The sequence below is a fragment of the Odocoileus virginianus genome, chromosome 25 (assembly GCF_023699985.2).
Source record: "Odocoileus virginianus isolate 20LAN1187 ecotype Illinois chromosome 25, Ovbor_1.2, whole genome shotgun sequence".
NCBI classification, from domain to species: Eukaryota; Metazoa; Chordata; class Mammalia; order Artiodactyla; family Cervidae; genus Odocoileus; species Odocoileus virginianus.
The window spans coordinates 1,398,529-1,423,585 of NC_069698.1; the positions used below are offsets into that span (position 1 = coordinate 1,398,529).

The 25,057-nt window shown below is 39.6% G+C and overlaps 1 long non-coding RNA gene across 1 annotated transcript in view; it reads left to right on the forward strand.

The window, feature by feature from the left end:
* The window catches only part of LOC139031083 (uncharacterized), a 55,303-nt gene that overhangs the window by 20,139 nt on the left and 10,107 nt on the right, over positions 1–25,057 (forward strand). The window contains exon 2 of the long non-coding RNA XR_011483516.1: positions 23,715–23,784. This is a non-coding gene — a long non-coding RNA (uncharacterized lncRNA). The remainder of the gene's footprint in view (positions 1–23,714; positions 23,785–25,057) is intronic.

Below are 25,057 nucleotides of genomic sequence, written 5' to 3' on the forward strand. Positions count from 1 at the left end.
AAGAAACCTCGAATAGCCAAAGCAATCTTGAGAAAGAAGAATGGAACTGGAGGAATCAACCTGCCTGACTTCAGACCTTCTAGAACTGACACCCAAACCCAAAAAAGATGTCCTTTTCATTATAGGGGACTGAAATGCAAAAGTAGGAAGTCACCTGGAGTAACAGGCAAATTTGGCCTTGGAGTACAAAATGAAACAGGGCAAAGGCTAATAGAGTTTTGCCAAGAGAACGCACTGTTCACAGGAAAAACCCTCTTCCATCAACACAAGAGAAGATTCTACACATGGACATCACCAGGTAGTCATTACTGAAATCAGATTTATTATGTTCTTTTCTGAAAAAGATGGAGAAGCTCTATACAGTAAGCAAAAACAAGCCTGGGAGGTGACTGTGGCTCAGATCATGAACTCCTTATTGCCAAATTCAGACTTAAATTGAGGAAAGTAGAGAAAACCACTAGACAATTCAGTCAGTCAGTTCAGTTGCTCAGTCGTGTCTGACTCTGCGAGCCCATGGATTGCAGCACACCAGGCCTCCCTGTCCATAATCAGCTCATGGAATTTACTCAAACTCATGTCCATTGAGTCCGTGATGCCATCCAACCATCTCATCCTCTGTCATCCCCTTCTCCTCCGACCTTCAATCTTTCCCAGCATCAGGGTCTTTTCAAATGAGTCAGCTCTTCACATCAGGTGGCCAAAGTGTTGGAGTTTCAGCTTCAACATCAGTCCTTCCAATGAATAGTCAAGACTGATTTCTTTTAGGACGGACTGGTTGGATCTCCTTGCAGTCCAAGGGACTCTCAAGAGTCTTCTCCAACACCACAGTTCAAAAGCATCAATTCATTGGTGCTCAGATTTCTTTATAGTCCAACTCTCACATCCATACATGACCACTGTAAAAACCACAGCACTGACAGACGGACCTTTGTTGACAAAGTAATGTCTCTGCTTTTTAATATGCTGTCTAGGTTGGTCATAACTTTCCTTCCAAGGAGGAAACGTCTTTTAATTTCATGGCTGCAGTCACCACCTGCAGTGATTTTGGAGCCTCAAAAATAAAGTCAGCCACTGTTTCCACTGTTTCTCCATCTATTTGCCATGAAGTGATGGGACCAGATGCCATGATCTTAGTTTTCTGAATGTTGAGTTTTAGGCCAACTTTTTTCACTCTCCTCTTTCACTTTCATCAAGAGGCCCTTTTGTTCTTCTTCACTTTCTGCCATAAGGGTGGTGTGATCTGCATATTTGAGGTTATTTATTTTCTCCTGGCAACCTTGATTCAAGCTTGTGCTTCATGCAGCCCAGCATTTCTCATGATGTATTCTGCGTATAAGTTAAATAAACAGGGTGACAATATACAGCCTTGATGTACTCCTTTCCCTATTTGGATCCAGTTGTTGTTCCATATCCAGTTCTAGCTATTGCTTCCTGACCTGCATACAGATTTCTCATGAGGCAGGTCAGGTGGTCTGGTATCCCCATCTCTTTAAGAATTTTCCAGAGTTTGTTGTGGTCCACAGGGAGGCCTGGCATGCTGCGGTCCTTGGGGTCAGAAAGTGTCAGACACGACTGAGTGACTGAACTGAACTAAACCATAAGTTTGTTTTCTGTGTTACCCTGGCAATCTTGTGTGAGTGCAGCTTGGCCATTTTCTATTATGTGCCAGACAGTCACCCTAATCATACTTTATTCTACAAACATGGGAGAGATGAGCAGATAAGCTGGAGGAGACTGTTGCTTGTTCTTCTATCCCTGCTCACCTGTGCAATAGTTATGTGAAATAGTAGGGATTTCCTTGTACGTTAGGTTTGGTCTCGTCATTTTCCTTCAATTGTTTGGTATGAATAATTGATCAAGGTGTCTGGTTCTCTAATTCTTTATCTATAACATTGAGAAGTATGGTATTCATACTCCATGATCTTAGTTTCCTCAGATTAAACACATGTCTTATTTCCCCACATATAGCACAGAAACCATAATCTGTGGTGTGCTCTATAAATATTTGCTAGATGAATAAGTAAATAATGGGTGTCTCTTACATTTCTTCTTGTTGGTTCTTATATATTGCTCCAATCCATTTCAATCATTCTGAATCTGCTTCTAGCTTTCATCATAAAATATAACTTTCTCTTCCAGGTATCATCTGCTGGTTGAATATGGCTATCCTGTACATATTTATTTTACTCACTGATACAAAGGTTGTATAGGATACATCACTATCTGCATTTTTTCTTTGTATCATAGTATAGACAAGAAGGAACAAATGTGAAAATTGTCTCCTTCATATCCTCCTAAGTCTTCATGTATTTTAAAAGCACCTATGAAAAAACAGAACATTCAATATTTTGAACTGACTGAGCTACAGCTTTGTCAAGAACTAGCTATAAGATTGGCTAGTCATATGTAAATGTATTTAACATTTATTTGGTTCTTGTATTTTAAGGGTTTTGGTCAATTCTGGTTCTTAAGGTTGAGGGATGGGGAGGAGGCTACTGCTACTCCTTGATCTTCCAGTATCTTGATCCTGAAGACATACAGGACCATTTTTAAAGAAGGAAATAAGAAAGGAGGGAGATGCTAATCTTCTGTTGGGTTAAATTTGCCTCATAATATATAAAATGATATTAGAATGTTAGTGAATATCACACCAGAAAAACAGACTGGCAGCATGGATCAGTGCTGCAGGAGTGAAATGTTAGATAATTTAAAAGCCTGCATAAAGTATAAAGATTAAAATTAATAGGTCTGAAAATTTGCAAGAGACTTGTCAGAATTTGAACCCTGGATAGTATATTTCATTTAAAAAGTAACAAATATCTTTTATTACCTGAGTTTAAGCAATAGCTTGTATTACCAGTCAGTGTGAATGTTCTATACACACTGCAATAAATAAAGAGAAACTTTTCTAGTGTACTTAAGTGATGCAGAATCATAAAATTTTAAGATTTGGAGGGACTTTTAACAGTCATCAATGTAAGCAAGGATATCATAAGAATTGTGACACTTCCATATCATGGTTAGCTTTCTTCTTTTTAAAGTTTTTAAATTTTGTGCTGTTAGTCATATGATTATAAAATAATTGGACATTCCTCAATGACAGATTTTATTTTCTTGAGCTCTAAAAATCACTGCAGATGGTGACTGCAGCCACAAAATTAAAGGATGCTTGCAAAAAAAAAAAGAAAGAAAGAAAGAAAGAAAGAAAGGATGCTTGCTCCTTGGAAGAAAAGCTTTGACAAACCTAGACGGCATATTAAAAAGCAGAGACATCACTTTGCTGACAAAGGTCCTTATTATAGTCAAAACTATGTCTTTTCCAGCAGACATGCACAGATGTGAGAGTTGGAGCATAAAGAATGCTATGAGAGTGGAAGAAGTGATGCATTCAGACTGTGGTACCGGACTGTTGAGCATCACTTGGCTGCAAGGAGATCAAACTAGTCCATCCTAAAGGAAATCCACCCTGAATATCCATTGGAAAGACTGATGTTGAAGTTGAAGCTCCAATACTTTGGCCACCTGATAGGAAGAGCCGATTCATTGGAAAAGACCCTGATGCCGGGAAATATTTAGGGTGGGAGGAGAAGGAGGCGACAGAGAATGAGATGATTATGGTCACCAACTCAGTGGACATGAATTTCAGCACGCTCCAGGAGATAGCGAAGGACAGAGAAGCCTGACATGTTTCAGTGCATAGGTCACAAAGAGTCAGACATGACTAAGAGACTGAACAATTGCTAAAATCTCAGAATAGGAAAGGGACTTAAACTGTCCCCTAGTTAACTCACTAGGGTTCCAAACAACGAGTTGTTTTGCTTCTTCCTGTTAAAAAGTACAGAGATGACTGGACTTGGTATCAGAATAGTTAGATTTACAACCCTGCTTTTGTATTTCAGCTACATATTCTTGGGCAATGGACTAAGCCTTTTGAGTCTAACTTCCCTTAGTGAGGTTAAACATGTCTTGCAGAGAATCAAATGAGACCTAATAACAAAACAATAATGATGCCACTTGTGACCATGATAACAACTAATTATCTAGCCTTTCCATGCCTAGATTCTGTGCTAAATTTTTAAAATATGTTTTAAAACTTAATTCTTGTAGATTCTTACAAGGTTGGTGTTTTTTCCATATATGCAAAGGAATTTTAGAAATTCAAAGAGCTATGGTGATGTGAGTCATTATTATTAGTGTCATATTTCATCTAAATCAAAAGACTGTGTTTTTATGATAGGAATCTCCCCAACTTCCTTGTGTCTTGAGGTTGGTAAACCAGGATTCATTGAGTAAACAAATATCATGCTAATTAGAAGCTATATAAGGAAAATCAGAATGTGGTATCTTATCTTAGAATAAAGTTGATATAAAATAAAGTATATTTACCTATTTTTGTCTTCATGAATAAAGGAGAGGTTCTTAGAGGTCACCAAATATCTGTATTTTCCACCCTGGCAATTAGGACAGGAATGTGTAGTTAATTTTGGCCAATGAAATTAGAGCAAAATTACTGTGCATCACTTCTGAGTCAAGCAGTCAAGAACCGGTGTATATCTTGCATCTGTCTTTTCTCTTGCTGCCATCATCTTGGATGCCACATATTGCAGATGGAGGAGGGTATCTCAAATTATATCGATTTGAGTTAGATTAAGCCCCTGAGATTTTGGTATTTGTTTGTTACTACAGCATAACCTTACCTATTTGACCAATAGAGTACACTGTGTCTTACTCATAACTGTATCATCCCAAGAATCTAGCAGAATATAATGAAAGAAAAGACTATTTCATATTTCTGCAGCTAATGGATATGTTAGATTTAATTGCTTCAAGAATTAAAGATCAAGTCCCTTGCAGTTCCTTCACATCACTACATTAATAGGGGAATGTTTTTTTGGCTCCCTTGGATAAAGAATCACGTTTGCTTGGACAACTGGCCCAAGAGTTCAGGCTGCTTCATGTCCTACCCAGGCATGCTAGGGCCTAAAGGATCAACAGCTTCGCTCTTTTATGCCATCTTGTTTGGGAAAATCTAGCCTAAAATTACTACTAATCAGTAGTTTCAAAATTAGAATCCAAGTGGCCTAACATATTATTTTACCACACTAGTTCTAAAAAGCTAATTGAGATGATTTTAGATTCCAAAAACTGTCTTGTTCCTGATTTAGCTACACTGATTGAATTGGGTAAATTTTGCATCCTCAGTCTCTTCATCTTTAAAATAAGGAGTTAATGTCTAAGTTCCCTCTAGCACAAAAATTATGTAATTCTTTGTGAACAAGGTAATATACTGTGTATGTAGTACATCTATTTGAGCTAGTGCAAATTGAAATTACCATTTTATCATTATACAGTAAATCTGATCAATGCAGACAGCCAAATAAGGTAATTCAATCCCTGAAGTGAATTTTATTCAGTGAGAAATCAATCTGCAGTCAAGTTGAGATTCTGAATGGATTGGTACACATTCATGTGGATCATACACAGCCAATACTTATATATGTGAAAGTGGATATAGTAAGCTCATAAAAAGCTACCAAGTGATGGGAAAATTTGATTCAGATTCAAAATGATAAAGGAAAATGACATAAACATATTTAATATTGTTTAAAAAGTTACTACAACAGTTTGGGGCTTGGGAAAATTTCTTTTAATGAATATGTTTTTTAGTTTACAATTGATACAATATTTTTTCAATTGACTTAACCACTTCTGAAGTAGCACAATGTTTTAATAACTAAATTTGTAATCATTTTAAGAGTCCATTCAGGACTTTTGCTGCACATGAGAAGGAAGCGATAAAATTATTGTTCGTCTGCCATTTTAGGTTCATTGGCTGGGCCCTGAAATTAGACTGGAAATAAATCCACAGCAGATTAACAAGAGAAAAACAGAAGTTTAATAGCAGATGGCTTGCACATAAACATAGAGCTCAGTGATGAATAACTCAAAAGGGTGGTTAGGACTTGAAGTTACATAGCATCTTAGTGAAGAAAAATAAATTTTTTAGAGAGGTGACAAAACAAAGGAAAGGATTTTGAGTTTCTGGGGGGGCAGACTTGGGGGTTGCAAATATGGGGAAACTAATTATAGCTTTGGCCACCTGATGTGAAGAGCTCACTCATATGAAAAAGACCCTGATGCTGGGAAAGATTGAGGGCAGGAGAAGGGGATGACAGAGGATGGGATGGTTGGATGGCATCACCCACTCAATGGACATGAATTTGAGTAGACTCCGGGAGTTGGTGATGGACAGGGAGGCCTGGCATGCTGCAGTTCATGGGGTTGCAAAGAGTAAGACATGACTGAGCGACTGAACTGAACTGAATTATAGCTAATTGGAACATAAAAAAGACTGAGCATTGAAGAATTGATGCTTTCGAACTGTGGTGCTGGAGAAGAATCTTGAGAGTCCCTAGGACAGCAAGGAGATCAAACCAGTCAATCCTAAAGGAAATCAATCCTGAATATTCATTGGAAGGACTGATACTGAAGCTGTAGCTCCAATACTTTGGCTACCTGATGGGAAAAGCCAACTCATTGGAAAAGACTGATGCTGGGAAAGATTGAGGGCAGGAGGAGAAGGGGGTGATAGAGGATTCAAGATGATTGGATGGCATCACCGACTCAATGGACATGAGCTTGAGCAAACTCAGAGAAATAGTGGAGGACAGGGAAGCCTGGCATGCTGAGATCCATGAGGTCACAGAGAATCGGACAGGATTTACCCACTGAACAACAACAGTTGTAGCTAAAAGCTAGTTTTATCAGGGTTTGTTATGTAGATTCCTCTGGGTTGATAATGGTCTAGAGTTGTCTCCTCCGGTTAAATTCTCTCCTTCCTTGTAGAGAAGGGAGGGGGAATGTCTTTACAAATTAAAATCTTGTTTTTAATGAAATAGATGAAGGACAGAGAGCTTTCCTTGTATCTATTTCTTCTTAGTTGTCTTCAGCTAAAACTAATCAAGATGCCAAAGTAGCATGGTATATTCTGCTATCCTTCAATTCTGTGTACCAGCTTGTAGATACTTCATCCTGGTTTACACCCTGCATATATCATTTTGTACACTTTCCCTAGATGCTGTCCATAACTCCATTACAATTGTTAGGCAGGGCAAACAGACTAGGAGAATATCCCATGTTTGTCAGATTTAATTAAAATACCTCTTCTGCTTGGAGGTATAGCCAAGATGGATAATGTTTCTGTTAATGAAATAAAAGGCATATCACCAGCAGATTTTATGATCTCTAATTGAAAAGTACGAATGGAACATGCTTCTTTTCTATCCTGACAAGCACATACCACATGTCATTCTGAACTGTCATCCCCTTTCTCTTTCTGCTCTCTCTCCGTTCAATGACATAAGCGTCCCTCACAGATGGAACTGTCCTGGTGTGCTGAGAGTTAACTCACTTAAGACAGCATAGCTAAATAATAGAGAAATCTTTGCTGCATATGGAGGGAAAATGACATTTGAGAACTCATTTATTAGATTGATGAACTGAGACATCGAATGCAGTGTTTTCCTGACATGCCTGGCTGGTGGGATGGGGGACAAGGGGGTGCTTAATTTCAGAATCAGTTGACAGGCTCTGCCCTGCCTCATTAAGGCAGACTTAACACTGACTACATCTGGGAGAGCCTTGTGTTTTTTGTTTTAAGTTTAATGAGAAGAATGTAATGTGATTATGAAGTTTCTTCTGAATATTCTTCCTGAATATTCAAATAACTGTGGGCATGAGGTAAGTTTCACACCTAGGTCTCATGGAGCTGAGGCAAGCTATTCCAGTGACATGCCTGCTTTCATCTTTTATTTCTTCATATGAGGTTTATCTTTGTGACTACCCTACACCCACCCTTAGGCACATTGATCCCCCCCCCCCCCCCCACTGCCTGATGAACACCTACTCATTCCTGATTAAGCCTCAGCTTAATCTGTGACGGCAGCCACAGTGGTGAGGGCAGTGGCAGGGACTGGAGGAGGCCTGAAAAGTCCAGTACTACCGTAGCGCCATGGGTCATGATCCATTACCCAAACCGCTATCTAGCTTTTCACCTGTTTTGCAGTTTCTCCATTTGGCTTCTATTGACTTTATCTTTTTCCTCTGCCTTTATCAACCCCACTCTTCAGACAAGTCCATCCGTCTTTTCCCCTGAAGATTTAACTGTTCGATACCCAAGACATTGTTTACGGCCTGGCCGAGCTCTGGTGCCCCACGGGTGAACTTTGCTTTGCCGTTTCACTGCCCAGGACTGGGTTTCTGCTTGGGTTCCTGATGGGTGATTCCCGTTGCCTTCAGTTTCACTGGGCGAGGCCACCCACGGACAGATTTCTGTCTAAGTGAACTCTGGGTTTCTGCTTGGGTTCCTGATGGGTGATTCCCGTTGCCTTCAGTTTCACTGGGCGAGGCCACCCACGGACAGATTTCTGTCTAAGTGAACTCTGGGTTTCTGCTTGGGTTCCTGATGGGTGATTCCCGTTGCCTTCAGTTTCACTGGGCGAGGTCACCCACGGACAGATTTCTGTCTAAGTGAACTCCTGCCGCGTGGACTCATGGGTTCCTCCCCATCTCTCCTTCTGTGCTGTTTGGCATTCGGGCTGGAGGAGGCAGGTGTTGCCTCAAAGGCGTGTTTCCTATGCAACTGCCTTTGAAAGAGAACATAGTCAGAAATTGCTCTTTGCTGCAGTATGGATTTTTAACCAAAATAGCTCTGGTACACTAACAAGATCCAATTGAGTTAGAGATGGAGACATGAAGTACACGGGAAGGGAACATGTGAGGGGTCTTCCGTGGTGGCCCCCAGGTGGCTTGGGGTAAACCCTATGCAAAGAACGTATAATAGGGAGTCACGGCAAACCATCCTAACGGCATTTTATACATTCTCACAACTTCTGAGAGAGTTCTAGTGCTCAGGGTGTCTTATAGCAGATGCTGAACACATTTTCTAGGTTTCTATGGACTTCCTGATTGACCTATACATTTGAATCTCAGCATAATTCTTAGGCTGGTAGGGTAACTTTTGTGTGACTTTGTGTTCTTATATTCTGGAATAAGCCTCCACCACTGAAGGCAAATGGAATGTTTCTGTCTTGGACTTCCTAGGAGGAAAAGTGCAGACTTCTTGGAACTTCCTACCTTCTCTTGGCAATAAGGCGCTCACCATTGCCTGAAGCATGCTTGATCTTGTCAAGCTCTGTGAACATCAGGCTGTCAGGTCCAAGCTTCATACTTTGTCTTCTTGCCTTTGCTGCTCTCAGGAAAGAAAGATTATAGTTCTTTGAGAGTCTGAGATATTGTTTGAAGTTCCCACCTCATGTAGCACATAATTTACAGATTTTTCAATAAATATTGGTTGACTGATCTAGAGTCATTTTGATGTAATTGCTCTCCAAGATAGCTCTCAAACAAAAGTGAGTTTGTCGTCACAAATGCATGCATATGTTTGTACTCATGTCTCTATGTGTGTGTATGTGTGTATATTTTTATGTACAGAATTTACATTATGAACTCTATGCATGCACGCATATTCAAAACTTCTGTACTAATATATTTGTTGCCTTGGCTGGCCAGCAAGTCACACTCGGCCTCTTTATCAGAATTTTCAGCAAAGCCAACCAAATTCCTTGTTATTCAGAGTTTCTTCTAGGAAGCTTTTCCATCTCTGATATAAGTACTCATAGTGTTGCTAAGTATAGAGGCCACTCCTTGTCCCTCCAAAGGATTTGTTGTGTTTTCTGGTGTCATGGTACCTCAGCCAAGCACTGCTCAAGCGTTACAAATGTAGCTACAGTTGTTGAGAAGTTTCATTACAATAGTTTTAATAATACTCCCAAGGGATAAAATTCTTCTGAAGAAATATTTAAAAAGTAAATAGGCTTCTATATATATAATCTCAGATGAAAGGTGATCCTGGATGTAGTTTTGCTTCAGAAGTGTGAAATACTCTTTTTGTGAGGTAGGGAGATTTGACCTTAAGGAAAGAATATCGAATAATTCCTCCACAGCTGCCTTCTGTTTTTTCACTATGGAATGATTCAATGTCCATCTGACACAGTTTCTACTCCAGAAAAACAAATGTGCTTCTTTTAGACATCTCAGATAACCGACCCCTAGCTTGCACTATTTTATTATCACTGACGGGAATGTCCAAACTCCTTCCTGCTCTCCAATCTTCCTTAAGAATTTGGCTCAAAACTCCCCTCCCTCCTTGTTATCTTTCTGGATTAAAGTCATGCAAATATGATTACTCCAGTCACCCCAGCATACTCTTAAAATATGTGGGAATGAATGCCAGCTACGAGTCTTGAGATTGCTTCAGTTTCTGCCATCTGGCTGTGCCTCTGAGGCCTGCACGGTGGCATCTCAGCAATTTGAGTTTATGAGTCGGGTGGGGACACGAAGTGCTCATGGTTTAGCTCAGTATGGTTTGGCTGGGTGCTCTGTGAGCATCAGGAAAAAGCACCCTTGGAATGCCCTTGGGTGGTTCCTGGCAGAAGGGGCAGTGGTAAGCTGGCCCCCTCAAGGGTCTTCTTATCAAGCCATGATCATCAATATGGGGGTTGGAGAGAAAGGACAGGAGTGATGATTTATGAACACACATGTGAGACCTTCACTGAGAATTTTCTCTTTCAACTGACATAGGTAAAGGTAAGTTCCAGCAAAATGTGGATGATTAGGTTGAGTGTGAAGGTCACAGTAGTCTTCTCAGATCTACTACACCTCATTTCATCACAATTACCCCACAGATCACACAGCAACTCTATTTTCAGTTCTTCATGAGCTTCCATACTGTTCTCCATAGTGGCTCCATGAACTTGCATTCTCACCAGTGGTGTAGGTGGGTTCCTTTTTCCCCACACCCTCTCCAGCATTTATTATTTGTAGATTTTTTAATGACGGCCATTCTGACCTGTGTGAGGTGATACCTCAGAGTAATTTTGGTTTGTATTTCTCTAATAATCAGCGATTTTGAGCATATTTTCATGTGCCTTTTCTCCATCTTCTTTGGAGAAATGTCTGTCTAGGTTTTCTGCCTGTTTTTTCCTGACTGAGATTTTTGGTCTTTTTTTTTCCTTAATATTAGGCTGTATGAGCTTAGTTCAGTTCCTCTCCTGGACATATATCTAGAGAAAACCCTTAATTTCAAACAATATATATACACCTCAGTGTTCACAGCAGCACTATTTATAATAGCCAAGACATGGATGCAACCTAAATATCCCTTAACATATGAAAGGATAAAGAATATGTGGTATATATATACAAGGGGGTATTAGTCAACCATGAAGAAGGAATGAATTAATGCCATTTGCAAAAACATGTTTGGACCTAGAGATTAGCATATTAAGTGAAGTAAGCCAGAGAAAAACAAATATAATATGATATTGCTTATACGTAGAATCCAAATAAAATTAAAGAAATGAACTGTTTACAAAGCAGAAACAGACTCACAGATATAAAACACAAAATTATGCTTACTAAAGGGGATGCAGGGGAGGGATAGGTTAAGAATTTGGGGATTAACACGTACATACTTCAGTTCAGTTCAGTCACTCAGTTGTATCCAACTCTTTGCAGCCCCATGGACTGCAGCATGCCAGGTTTCCCTGTCCATCACAGGCTCCCAGAGTTAACCCAAACTCATGTCCACTGAGTCTGTGATGCCATCCAACCATCTCATCTTCTGTCGTCCCCTTCTCCTCCTGTCCTCAATATTTCCCAGCATCAGGGTCTTTTCAAATGTGTCAGCTCTTCACGCCAGGTGGCCAATGTATTGGAGTTTCAGCTTCAGCATCAATCCTTCCAATGAATTTTCAGGACTGATTTCCTTTAGGATGGAGAGGTTGGATCTCGTTGATATCCAAGGGACTTTCAAGAGTCTTCTCCAACACCACAGTCCAAAAGCATCAGTTCTTCGGTGCTCAGCTTTTTTTATAGTCCACCGCTCACATCCACACATGACTACTGGGAAAACCATAGCTTTGACTACACGGACCTTTGTTGGCAAAGTATTGTCTCTGCTTTTTAATATGCTGTCTAGGTTGGTCATAGCTTTTCTTCCAAGAAGCAAGCATCCTTTAATTTCATGGCTGCAATCACCATCTGCAGTGATTTTGGAGCCCCCCAAAATAAAGTCTCTCACTGTTTCTGCTGTTTCCCCATCTATTTACCATGAAGTGATGGGGCCAGATGCCAGGATCTTAGTTTTTTGAATGTTGAGTTTTAAGCCAAATTTTCACTCTCCTCCTTCATTTTCAACAAGAGGCTCTTTAGTTCTTCTTCACTTTCTGCCATAAGGGTGGTGTCATCTGCATCTCTGAGGTTATTGATATTTCTCCCAGCAATCTTGATTCCAGCTTGTGCTTCATCTAGCCCAGCATTTCTCATGATGTACCCTGCATATAAGTTAAATAAGCAGGGTGACAATATACAGCCTTGAGGTACTCCTTTTCCTATTTGGAACCAGTCTGTTGTTCCATGTCCAGTTCTAACTATTGCTTCCTGACCTGCATACAGGTATCTCAAGAGGCAGGTCAGGTGGTCTGGGATTCCCATCGATTGAAGAATTTTCCAGAGTTTGTTGTGGTCCACACCATCAGAGGCTTTGGCATAGTCAATAAAGCAGAAATAAATGTTTTTCTGGAACTCTCTTGCTTTTTCAATGATCCAGCAGATGTTGGCAATTTGATCTCTGGTTCCTCTGCCTTTTCTAAAATCAGCTTGAACATCTGGAAGTTCATGATTCACATATTGTTGAAGCCTGGCTTGGAGAATTTTGAGCATTATTTTGCTAACGTGTGAGATGTGTTCAATTGTGTGGTAGTTTGAGTGTTCTTTGGCATTGCCTTTCTTTGGGATTGAAATGGAAACGGGCCTTTTCCAGTCCTGTGGCCACTGCTGAGTTTTCCAATTTTGCTGGCATATTGAGTGCAGCACTTTCACAGCATCATTTTTTAGGATTTGAGAGAGCTCAGTTGGAATTCCACCACCTCCACTTGCTTTGTTCATGGTGATGCTTCCTAAGGCCCACTTGACTTCGCATTCCAGGATGTCTGGCTCTAGTTGAGTGATCACACCATCATGATTATCTGGGTCATGAAGATCTCTTTTGTACAGTTTTTCTATGTATTCTTGCCACTTCTTCTTACCATCTTCTCCTTCTGTTAGATCCATACAATTTCTGTGCTTTATTGAGTCCATCTGTGCATGAAATTTTCCCTTGGTATCTCTAATTTTCTTGGAGAGATCTCTAGTCTTTCCCATTCTTTTGTTTTCCTTTATTTCTTTGCACTGATCACTGAGGAAGACTTTGTCATCTCTCCTTGTTGTTCTTTATAACTCTGCATTCAAATAGGTATATCTTTCCTTTCCTTCTTTGCTTTTCACTTCCTTTCTCAGCTATTTGTAAGCCCTCCTCACACAGCCATTTTGTTTTTTTGCATTTTTTTTTCCCACTTGGGGATGGTCTTGATCCCTGTCTCCTGTACAATGTCACAAACCTCCGTCCATAGTTCATCAGGCACTTTGTCTATCAGATCTAGTTCCTTAAATCCATGTCTCACTTGCACTGCATAATCATAAGGGATTTGATTTAGGTCATAACTGTATGGTCTAGTGGTTTTCCCTACCTTTCTTCAATTTAAGTCTGAATTTGGCAATAAGGAGTTCATGATCTGAGCCACAGTCAGCTCTCAATCTTGTTTTTGCTGTCTGTATAGAGCTTCTTCCATCTTTGGCTGCAAAGAATATAATCAATCTGATTTTGGTGTTGACCATCTGGTGACGTCCATGTGTAGAGTCTTCTTTTGTGTTGATGGAAGAGGGTGTTTGCTATGACCAGTGAATCCTCTTGGCAAAACTCTATTAGCCTTTGCCCTGCTTCATTCTGTACTCCAAGGCCAAATTTGCCTATTACTCCAGGTGTTTCTTGACTTCCTACTTTGCATTCCAGTCCCCTGTAATGAAAAGGACACCTTTTTTTGCGTGTTATTTCTAGAAGGTCTTGTAGGTCTTCATAGAACCATGCAACTTCAGGTCTTCAGCGTTACTGGTTGGGACGTAGACTTGGATTACCATGATATTGAATGGTTTGCCTTGGAAACGAACAGAGATCATTCTGTCATTTTTGAGATTGCATCCAAGGACTGCATTTTGGCTCTTTGTTGACTATGATGGCTACTCCATTTCTTCTAAGGGATTCCTGCCCACAGTAGTAGATATAATGGTCCTCTGAGTTAAATTCACCCATTCCAGTCCATTTTAGTTCACTGATTTCTGGAATGTCGACTTTCACTCTTGCCATCTCCTGTTTGACCACTTCCAATTTGCCTTGAATCATGGACCTGACATTCCACATTCCTATGCAGTATTGCTGTTTAGAGCATTGAACCTGGTTTCCGTCACCAGTCACATCCACAATTGGGTGTTGTTTTTGCTTTGGCTCCATCTCTTCATTCTTTCTGGAGTTATTTCTCCACTGATCTCCAGTAGCATATTGGGCACCTACCAACCTGGGGAGTTCATCTTTCAGTGTCCTATCTTTTTTCCTTTCCATACTGTTCATGGGTTTTTCAAGGCAAGAATACTGAAGTGGCTTGCCATTCCCTTCTCCAGTGGACCACGTTTTGTCAGCACAGGGAACTCTATTCAATATTCTATAATAACCTGCATGGAATAGAATGTGAGAATAAAGTTGATATATGTGTGTATATAACTGACTCACTTTGCAATACAGCAGAAACTAACACAAATTGTAGATTAACTATACTCCAATAAAAAATGAAATATCAAATAAAATACTGATGTGCTCCAGGAGTAAGAAGTAAGTATTATTGCTAGAGGAGAAGGAGAGAGGAAAATATTAATAGAGATTCTTTAAAGTAATTTTCAAGTTCAGAAATAAATAAATGCTTAAATATTAAAAGCAATATTTAAATTTATGAAATAGAAGAAAACAAGTGTGTTTTTGAAAACATTAAAAACATATTTTGGCAATTTAAAAAGAATTCTATCAACTTGTTTTTAATTTAATGCTAACTGTGTATTTAAAAATATTTCACATCTTAAAAGACCTGAGTCAGGATTTTTAGCCATTTTTTCCCTATGTGAAGTCTAACATATTTATACTAGTCATGTCAATGTATACATGTGGGTGTGCTTACATAGATGTATGTCATCTCAATCCATGTGAAATGTGGTCATCACATAAGAGCATGTAGATTGTCTAAAGATGCTAGTTTCTTACATAATGGCTGAGGTTATCTAATTTGTTTGAATGCAGAGATCTGAAGTTAATAAAATTCACTACAGGGATTAAATTACCTAGTGTGCTGTCTGCTTTGATTAGATCCACATAATAATTACAAATAGTCACTTCATTTTGGTCTCCTTCAACACAGTGTCAGCACTCGTCAGAGAAGAGTAAATTCTTTGGTAATAAAAATTTTAAATATCAGAGCTGGAAGGATTTTTACACATTGTTTAAACCTCTTCTAGTTTATAGGTTAAGAAATTGAGGCTCACATATATGACAGTTCAATCAATGCAATTAATTCTAACTCAAACCACTTTCTAGAATCTGAGGATTTTGATGTATTGTTCAATCGTGTGATAGAGGGAAATATGACAGAGGATATAAGTATGGTGCCAGAATACCTAGCTTAGGCCACTGCAAAAGCTTTGACGCTTCTGCTGAAGGAAATCGGGAGCTGTTGCAGGTCATGAGTAGAGGGTGGATACCGTGTGAAATGCATCGTAAGAGGTTCATACTGGCTGCCGTGTTGAATGCACTGAGGGGTTAAGGGTGAAAGCAGGAAGCTCAATTAGTGCAGGAACCTAGGGGAGAGACAGGGTAGCTCAGACCAAGTGACAGCAGTGGAGATAGCGAGCAGGAACGTGTGTTTTGAAGGTGGCGCCAACTGGTGTTTTGGAAGATTGACTGTGAATTGTGAGAGACAGGAGTCAAGTGTGGCATCTTAGCTCCAGGTGCTGGGACAAAATACCACGGACTGGGTGGCTTAAACAGAAATGTATTGCTTTACAGTTCCAGAGACTGGAAGCCCAAGGTCAAGGTGTGATCAGGGTTGGTTCCTGCGAATGTTGTGAGGGAGAAGCCATTCCGTGCCTCTCTCCCAGCTTTTGGTGTTTGCCGGAAGTTTTTGGTATTCCTTGGCTTGTAGATCCATTATCCTGACCTCTGTGCTCATGTTCACATGACATTCTCCCTGTGTATCTGTCTGAGTCCAAACTTTTCCTCTTCATAAGGGAACCTGTCATGTTGGATTAGGAGCCCAGCTTATTCCAGGATTGCCTCATCTGAACTGATTACAGATATGACAACCCTATTTCCAAATAAAGGCAGGTTCTGAGGCACTGGGGATTGTGACTTCAACATGAATTTTTTTAAAAAATTATTTTGTATTGGAGTATAGCCAATTAACAATGTTGTGATAGTTTCAGATGGACAGCAAAGGGACTCAGCCATTCATTGCCTGTATCCATTCTCCCCCAATCTCCCCTTCAGGGGGATTATCCAGGCTGCCACATAACACCGAGCATAGTTTCCTGTGCTATATAGTAGGACCTCAACATGAATTTTAGAGGGACATGGTTCAACCCATAATAGGGACCAAGCATAATTTTTTTTTTTTTTTAAAGAAAAGAGGTTCAAAGATTAGGAGAGAATATTATAAACAAGTAATCAACGAGGTAGGGAAAAACAACTAAGAAGGTTTTATACTGAAATCAAGGAAGAAATGAGAGTTTATATTCACTTATTATGGTTAATTGGCCAACATAAGTTTACTTCTACCAAACCATAAAGTCCATGAGTATAGGGATCAACTCTTTCATAACTGTTTTAGAGCCACAGAAGATATGTAATATTTAGTGAGAAAATTAATCAGGGAATGAATCATCTACCCCCAGCTTGCTGCCCAGGATGTCTCATTGCTCTGGGGTTCCTAGCTTTATATCCTCCATGAGAGTCTAAGCTCTTTGAGGACAGAGATCAGCCCTTCCGTGTCTCAATAGTACTCAGTACATATGCTGGACGTTAGGCACAGGGTAAGTGTGCAACAGATACTGGTTAACTGGTTTCTATTGTACAAATCTGTGTTTTTAATACATTAGTCCATAGTATTTTTTAATCTTGATAAATGTATTATTTCTATCATAAAAGACTTTACTCACAATTTGAAAAAGAGGCTAAAAACATCAATTATAATTCTAATACTGAAAAACAAATTCTTCTAGAATTTTAATCTATTTTTCTAGTTAAAATATTTTTTATTCTTGATTTTATACATAGGTTTTTTTTTTTTTTTTTTTGGTCTCTTTTCCTTGTCTGTATTTGCATGTGTCTTGTCTCCATTAATAGATTTTGAGAATTTTAAGGCCAAGAATCATGTCTTTCTTGTCTTTTTAAAGTCCGTTAGTGGAATATGTAGTTCAGTAGCTCTCACCCCCCTCCTCCCCCTACTACCCCATTCCCAACTCACATACTTTGGATTTGGAATAATCATCCAACAATGAATTAGCAGCCTGATTCCCACACTCATTTCAGAGGAGATTTCCAGACTGATTCCTAACCATTGAATGTCCCTGTCACTATAATCCTCTCTTTTGATTTCAATGACAAATCAACACTTTGCCTAAATCAGGTTAAGTCCAGGATGGCATCTTTAGTGCCATAATAATGGCACTAAATAATTTAGTTCATAAATAATGGTCAGAGAAGCACGCTCCTGATTTAGATCATGTAGTGACTCTGTGATGCATCAGAAACACTGGGGCTTTGGTCTTGTTTATATGAATCTTATTTGGGCCCTGTGATTGACAGTCAAGTGAGAAAGAGAAAAGAGAATTATGCAGCAAGCCTAGATCACTATTACAGCAACAAGGAACAAAAAGTTCTTTCATAAGAACCAATTTGGGAGAATGAAAAGAGGTGGTTGAGGATAGGAAGTAAATATTTTTATTTTTAATGAATATTAATTGTTTTAGTTATCAGAATGTGCTCACTAAAAATATTTTGAGGTTTTTGCAACTATGATAATAGATTACAAATTAATGGCTACTTCAAATCCTGGCAAAGTAAATATGATTGAATGCAGTTGTGTAACTAATTGAACCATATTTTGGATAGAATACCCAATACAGAAACGTCTTTCAGTTTGCTATTTGAAGCATTCTTCAAATCCGTGGCAACACGGTTTCACATATTTGCCAAAATTCTCACACTAGACTTTCATTTAGTTCATTGTTGGCAGAGAGAGATTATTATCTTCTTCCAAAAGCAGCTATAAAATTTTTTGAGGTGTTTTTCTTAGAAGTCTTTCCTCCATATCACCGTGGAAAATAGGGAATGTTTTGCTGTTGAGATAGATTGTTAAACCTGACATATATGTGGAAAAATTTTTAATGAGGACTTAGGGGGAATAATAATATAAAATGATGCAATAGGAGAGCGGGAGAAAAAAGATTATCATCAACCACGACAGAAAGGAATGGAGACTCAGTGACCTATTGAACACATTCCTATTGAACATCAGAAAGTACAAAGGGCGTGAAACTGGGGTCCCAGAAGGGAAAGAGTGAACAAGAGACAGACAAATATTTAAAGAAATAGTGGTCAAACTTTCCTCAGATTTGATAGGAACATTGACCTACAAATGTAAGAAACTCAGCAAACTCCAAATAGGACACATAAAAAGAAAGCCACACCAGTGCACAACACAATCAAACTGCTGAAAACAAAGAGTTTCAAAAACCTTTGAAATCATAAAAAATAGCCAGAGGGGAGAAAGCACATACAGAGGAATAATAAGAACAACACTCTTAAAGTGCTAAAAAAAAATACCATCAACTCAGCTTCTGTTGTCACTGAAAAAACACCTTCACAAATGAGGGTAAATAATTTTTTTTTTTTTTTAGTAAAGAAAAAGCGGCAGAATTTGTTGTCAGCAGACCTGCACAAGAAGGGAAATAATAGCAGGTAGAGTTCAGGTTTATAGGCAGGAATAATGTGTTTGAGAAACGGTGCCTATGTGAAATGACTGTGTTTTTCTTTTTATGATTTCTTTAATGTACAACTGATGGTTAAAAGTGAAAATAAAAATATTTTCTTGTGGCATTTACAATGTAAATACAAGTAAAATATATGATGTCACTAGTATAAAGGAATTGATATGGCTCAGCTGGAATTCTACCACCTCCACTAGCTTTGATCATAGTGATGCTTCCTATGGCCTACTTGACTTAGCACTCCAGGATGTATGACTCTAGGTGAATGATCATACCATTGTGGTTATCTGGGTCATTAAGATCTTTTTTGTATAGTTCTTCTGGGTATTCTTGCCACCTCTTTAATGTCTTCTGCTTCTGTTATGTCAGTATCACTTCTGTCCTTTATTTTGCCCATCTTTGCATGAAATGTTCCCTTGGTATCTCCAATTTTCTTGAAGAGATGTCTAGTCTTTCCCATTCTATTCTTTTCCTCTGTTTCTTTGCTTTGTTCACTTAGGAAGGTTTTCTTTATCCCTCCTTACTATTCTTTGGAACTCTGCATTCAAATGGGTATATCTTTCCTTTTCTGCTTTGAGTTTCACTTTTCTTCTTTTCTCAGCTAGTTGTAAGGCCTCCTCAGACAACTATTTTGCCCTTTTGCATTTCTTTATCTTGGGGATGGTTTTGATCATTGCCTCCTGTACAATGTTATGAACCTTGATCTATAGATCTTCAGACACTCTGCCGATCAGATCTAATCCCTTGAATCTATTTGTCACTTCCACTGTATAATTGTAAGGGATTTGATTTAGGTCATACCTGAATTGGGCTTCCCTTGTGGCTCAGCTGGTAAAGAATCTGCCTGCAATGCGGGAGACCTGTGTTTGATCCCCATTGGGAAGATCCCCTGGGAAAGGCTACCCTTGCCAATATTCTGGTCTGGAGAATTCCATGGACTGTATAGTTCATGTGGTCGCAAAGAGTCAGACATGACTGAGTGACTGTCACTTTCACTTTCATACCTGAATGGCCCAGTGGTTTACCCTACTTTCTTTAATTTGAGTCTGAATTTTACAGTAAGGAGTTCATGATCTGAGCCACAGTCAGCTCCCGGCCTTGTTTTTGCTGACTATAGATCTTCTCCATTTTTGGCTGCAAAGAATATAGTGAATCTGATTTCAGTATTGACCATCTAGTGATGTCTATGCGTAGGGTCATCTCTTGTGTTGTTGGGAGAGGGTGTATGCTATGACCAGTATGTTCTCTTGGTAAAAATCTGTTAGCCTTTGCCCTGCTTCATTTTGTACTCCAAGGCCAAACTTCCCTGTTACTCCAGGTATCTACTGACTTCCTACTTTTGCATTCTAGTCCTCTATGATGAAAAGGACATCTTTTTTTGGTGTTAGTTCTAGAATGTTTTGTAGGTCTTCACAGAACCTTTCACCTTCAGGTTCTTCAGCATTAGTGGTTGGGGCATAGACTTGGATTACTGTGATATTGAATGGTTTGCCTTGGAAACAAACAGAGATCATTCTGTCATTTTTGAGATTGCACCCAAGAAATGCATTTCAGACTCTTGTTGACTGTGATGGCTACTCCATTTCTTCTAAGGGATTCTAGCCTACAGTAGTAGATATAATGGTCATCTGAATTAAATTCACCCATTCCAGTCCATCTTAGTTCACTGATTCCTAAAATGTCAACGTTCACTCTTGCCATCTTCTGTTTGACCACTTCCAATTTACCTTGATTCATGGACCTAACATTCCAGGTTCCTATGCAGTACTGTTCTTTATAGCATCAGACTTTACTTTCCCCACTAGACACACCCAGACACTGTGCATCTTCATTCCTTCTGGAGCTGTTTCTCTGTTCTTCTCCAGTAGTATATTGGACACCTGCCAACCTGGGGAGTTCATCTTTCATTGTCATATCTTTTTGCCTTTTCAAACTGTTCATGGTGTTCTCAAGGCAAGAATGCTGAAGTGGTTTTCCATTCCCTTTGCCAGTGGATAATGTTTTGTCTGAACTCTTCACCATGACCCATGTGTCTTCATTGGTCCAATATGGCAGGGCTCATAGTTTCATCAAGTTAGACAAGGCTATGATCTATGTGGAGCCCATGGTCACAGTGATCCATGATCACTATGAACAAAGCTAGTGGAGGTGATGGAATTCCAGCTGAGCTATTTCAAATTCTAAAAGATGATGCTGTTAAAGTGCTGCACTCTATATGCCAGCAAATTTGGAAAACTCAGCAGTGGTCACAAGGCTGGAAAATGTCAGTTTTCACTCCAATTCCAAAGAAGGGCAATGCCAAAGAATGTTCAAACTTCCACACAGTTTGAAGCTAGCAAGGTAATGCTCAAAATCCTCCAAGCTAGGCTGAAAGAGTTTGTGAACTGGGAACTTCCAGATATACAAGTTGGATTTAAAAAGGCAGAGATCAAATTGCCAATATCCATTGGATCATAGAAAAAGCAAGAAAGTTCCAGAAAAACATCTACTTCTGCTTCATTGACTATGCTAAAGCCTTTGACTGTATGAATCACAAACAAACTGTGAAAACTCTTAGAGTTGGGAATACCAGGCCACCTTACCTGCCTTCCTAGAAACCTGTATGCAGGTCAAGAAGCAACAGTTACAACTGGAACAATGGACTGGTTCCAAATTGGGAAAGGAGTATGTCAGGGCTGTATATTGTCACCTTGCTTATTTAACTTATATGCAGAGTACATTATGTGTAATGCCAGGCTGGATGAAGCACAAGCTGGGATCAAGATCGCTGGGAGGAATATCAGTAACCTCAGATATGCAGATGACACCACCCTCATGGCAGAAAGTAAAGAGGAACTAAAGAAACTCTTGATGAAAGTGAAAGAGGGGAGTGAAAAAGTTGGTTTAAAGCTCAACATTCAAAAAACTAAGATCATGGCATCTGGTCCCATCACTTCATGGCAAATAGATGGGAAACAATGGAAGCAGTGTCAGACTTTATTTTTTTGGGCTCCAAAATCCCTGCAGAGGGTGATTGCAGCCATGAAATTAAAAGACATTTAGCCCTTGGAAGGAAAGCTATGACCAACATAGACAGCATATTAAAAAGCAGAGACATTACTTTGCTCACAAAAGTCTGTATAGTCAAAGCTATGGTTTTTCTAGTGGTCATGTATGGATGTGAGAGTTGGAAGATAAAGAAGGCTGAGTGCTGAAGAGCTGATGCTTTTGACCTGTGGTGTTGGAGACGACTCTTGAGAGTCCCTTGGACTGAAAGGGGATTAAACCAATCCATCCTAAAGGAAATCAACCCTGAATATTCATTGTAAGGACTGATGCTGAAGCTGAAGCTCCATTACTCTGGCCACCTTATGTGAACAGCTGACTCCATTGGAAAAGACCCTGATGCTGGGAAAGATTGAAGGCAGGAGGAGAAGGGGACGACAGAGGACGAGATGGCTGGATGGCATCACCGACTCAGTGGACGTGAGTCTGAGCGAGTTCTGGGAGATGGTGAAGGACAGGGAGGCCTGTCATTCGCGTTGCAGAGTTGGACACGCCTGAGCGATTGAACAACAACAAAATATAAAGGACTGGAATAAATGGACCTGTGCTGTTGAAAGGTTTTAACAATTCCTGTGAAGTGATAACAATAGTAATTCTAAATACACTATGATAAATAAAGGGTGCATATTGTAATTCCTAAAGAAACGAATAAAACGGCAATTAATACAAAGAAATCACACAAAATAAAAGCCAAAATAGAAAATAAAATGGAACACTAAAAATTGACGAGCAAAAACAGTTCTGGTTTCTTCTGTAGTTTTTCTTTCTCTAACACCGCCTATGCAGTTGTTCAAGCAATCCTGCTGTCTCTAATGTCAAACTATATTCAGAATCTATTTTTTGCCACCTCCTCCACTCCAAGCCTAGTCTGAGCCTTTCTACTCTCTCGGAAAAAGCCATCTTAACTGGTGTCCCAGGTTGTATGCTTTCCTCAATGAGTCATTCTTAACAGCAGCCAGAGTGATCCCATTAAACACTGACTTCGCCACAGTAGCCTGAGAGACATGACGTGTTTGGCCTCAAGGTTGTGTCTACCTGCATTGCCTGTGGTATTTACCCTCTCTGTTTCCTCTATTCCAGTCACAGGCCTGTTCACAGCTCCCACAGCATGCTAGACACTCTTGTCTAGAGACCTTTACTCTGGCTCTTCTGTCTAACTACAGTTTCCCCAGGTATCTGCAAGGCTAACTGCTTACCTCCTGCCACTTCTTCCTCAAATGTTAAGCACTCTGCAATACTTACCTTGATCAACCTATTAGAAATCAGAATACAGTCTCAACTCTCCTGATCACCCATGCGGCTCTATTGTGTCTTTTTTGGTGTTTTTGCCTCTAACACCTTCTAACATGTCATGTAGTTTGGTAATTATATTTGTTGTTTCTTTTCACCTAATAAGACAAAAGTTTCACATGTATTCACATTTCATCTTTATCCATTTGTTTTAATTTATGTATATCAAGCACATAGAGCAGATGCTCAGTATATAATTGTTGATCAAATAAAAAAATGAATAAGAAAGAGCTAGCTGTCTAATCATTGAGTATATGTATGAGGTCTCATCACAAACAGAAATTTCTGACAACTACTCTTGGATTTCTAGCCTCCAGAACGGTGAGAAAATAACTTCCTGTTTTCTGTTGTCTAAGGTACCTGGTCTGTGGAATTCTGCTGTGGTGGACCAGCTAAGACGGGAAGATAGCAAGCTCGCTGGCAGAGGTGAGGGGCATGCCAAGCGAGGGGCTGTCACAGGACCTGAGGCGCAGGCAACTTCCACAAGGAAGGAGCCGCTGACAGTTTCACACGTGGCTCAGAGGTCAAGTATTAAGAGGACTGTCATGTCCATGAGTTGTCCACCAATTTCAATGATGTGGATGACTTGCTGTCTTGTAGACTGATAGAACTGGATGTCTGGGTGGAAATGAGACAACGAATATAGACACCTGCTTCTAGAAGTTGGCTTTGAAGGATTTAAAGGGCTGGAGGGAAAGAAAAGGGGAAAGGGAAGAAAACATTGGGGAAGACACAGAGGTATGTTTATACAACAGAAGGTAAGCAGTCAGACTAGTCTGATCAGAGCCAGGGAAACCTAGTTAAGTGTTGATAGTCACATGTTAGGGCTGATGGGGCCAGATTAATGGACCCACAATTCAAATGGAGAGGATTTTATTTGATGTAGAGAGAAATGGATAGACTGAGAGGGTCTTTGATAATTTAATGTAATGTACATTCATCAACAACTTGTTAGCTGATAACTACTAATGGTACATAAATGAATGAAGGATACATAAGTGAATATGCAAAGAATACAAAAGTGTATATTTTTATACAATTGAGATAATACTCATTTTTTTTTGTAATTTGATTTCAAGTTATTTTCTAATGATGACAAAGAATGTACTCAAATTATCTAAACTAAGGAAGCATGTGTCCCAGAGATTCCTGTGCAGTCGTAAATGGGTGGCCTCACCCAGAAATACAACAGGAAACAGTTCCTATAAGCCAAATGCTCTGGACTGGCTCACTCAATCCCTTTTCCATTGTACTTCTAGAAAAGAATCTAGAAAGGTAAAAAACTCACTCTGTACTTTTCTTGCAGCCAACTAGCCAAAATTCTGGATTAGACGTGGGTCCCACCAATTAGATTTACTTACACATGTTTTGGGAGGCAGAAGTGAAGCAGATGCTGTTTTTGGCAGCTCTGTTAAATAGGAGGGTTTTCATGCAGCAGCTTTCCAGTGTCTGTTCTTCAGCTTTCTGTTTCTGGGCAGATAGGGTGTGGGCAGAATTGCTTTATTTCTTCTCGCAAACCTCTAGCTGTGGTCTTAGAGGCAGCTACCTTAAGTTGGTAGGTTCTGACTCTTGTTGGGACCATTCCAGAAAGTGTAGCCTAAACAAGATAGGAAAACTCCTATAAAGAACAAAGAGTAAATATTTTAGGCTTTGTGAACCATACAATCTCTTTTGCAATTACTCAACTGTGCTGCACCTT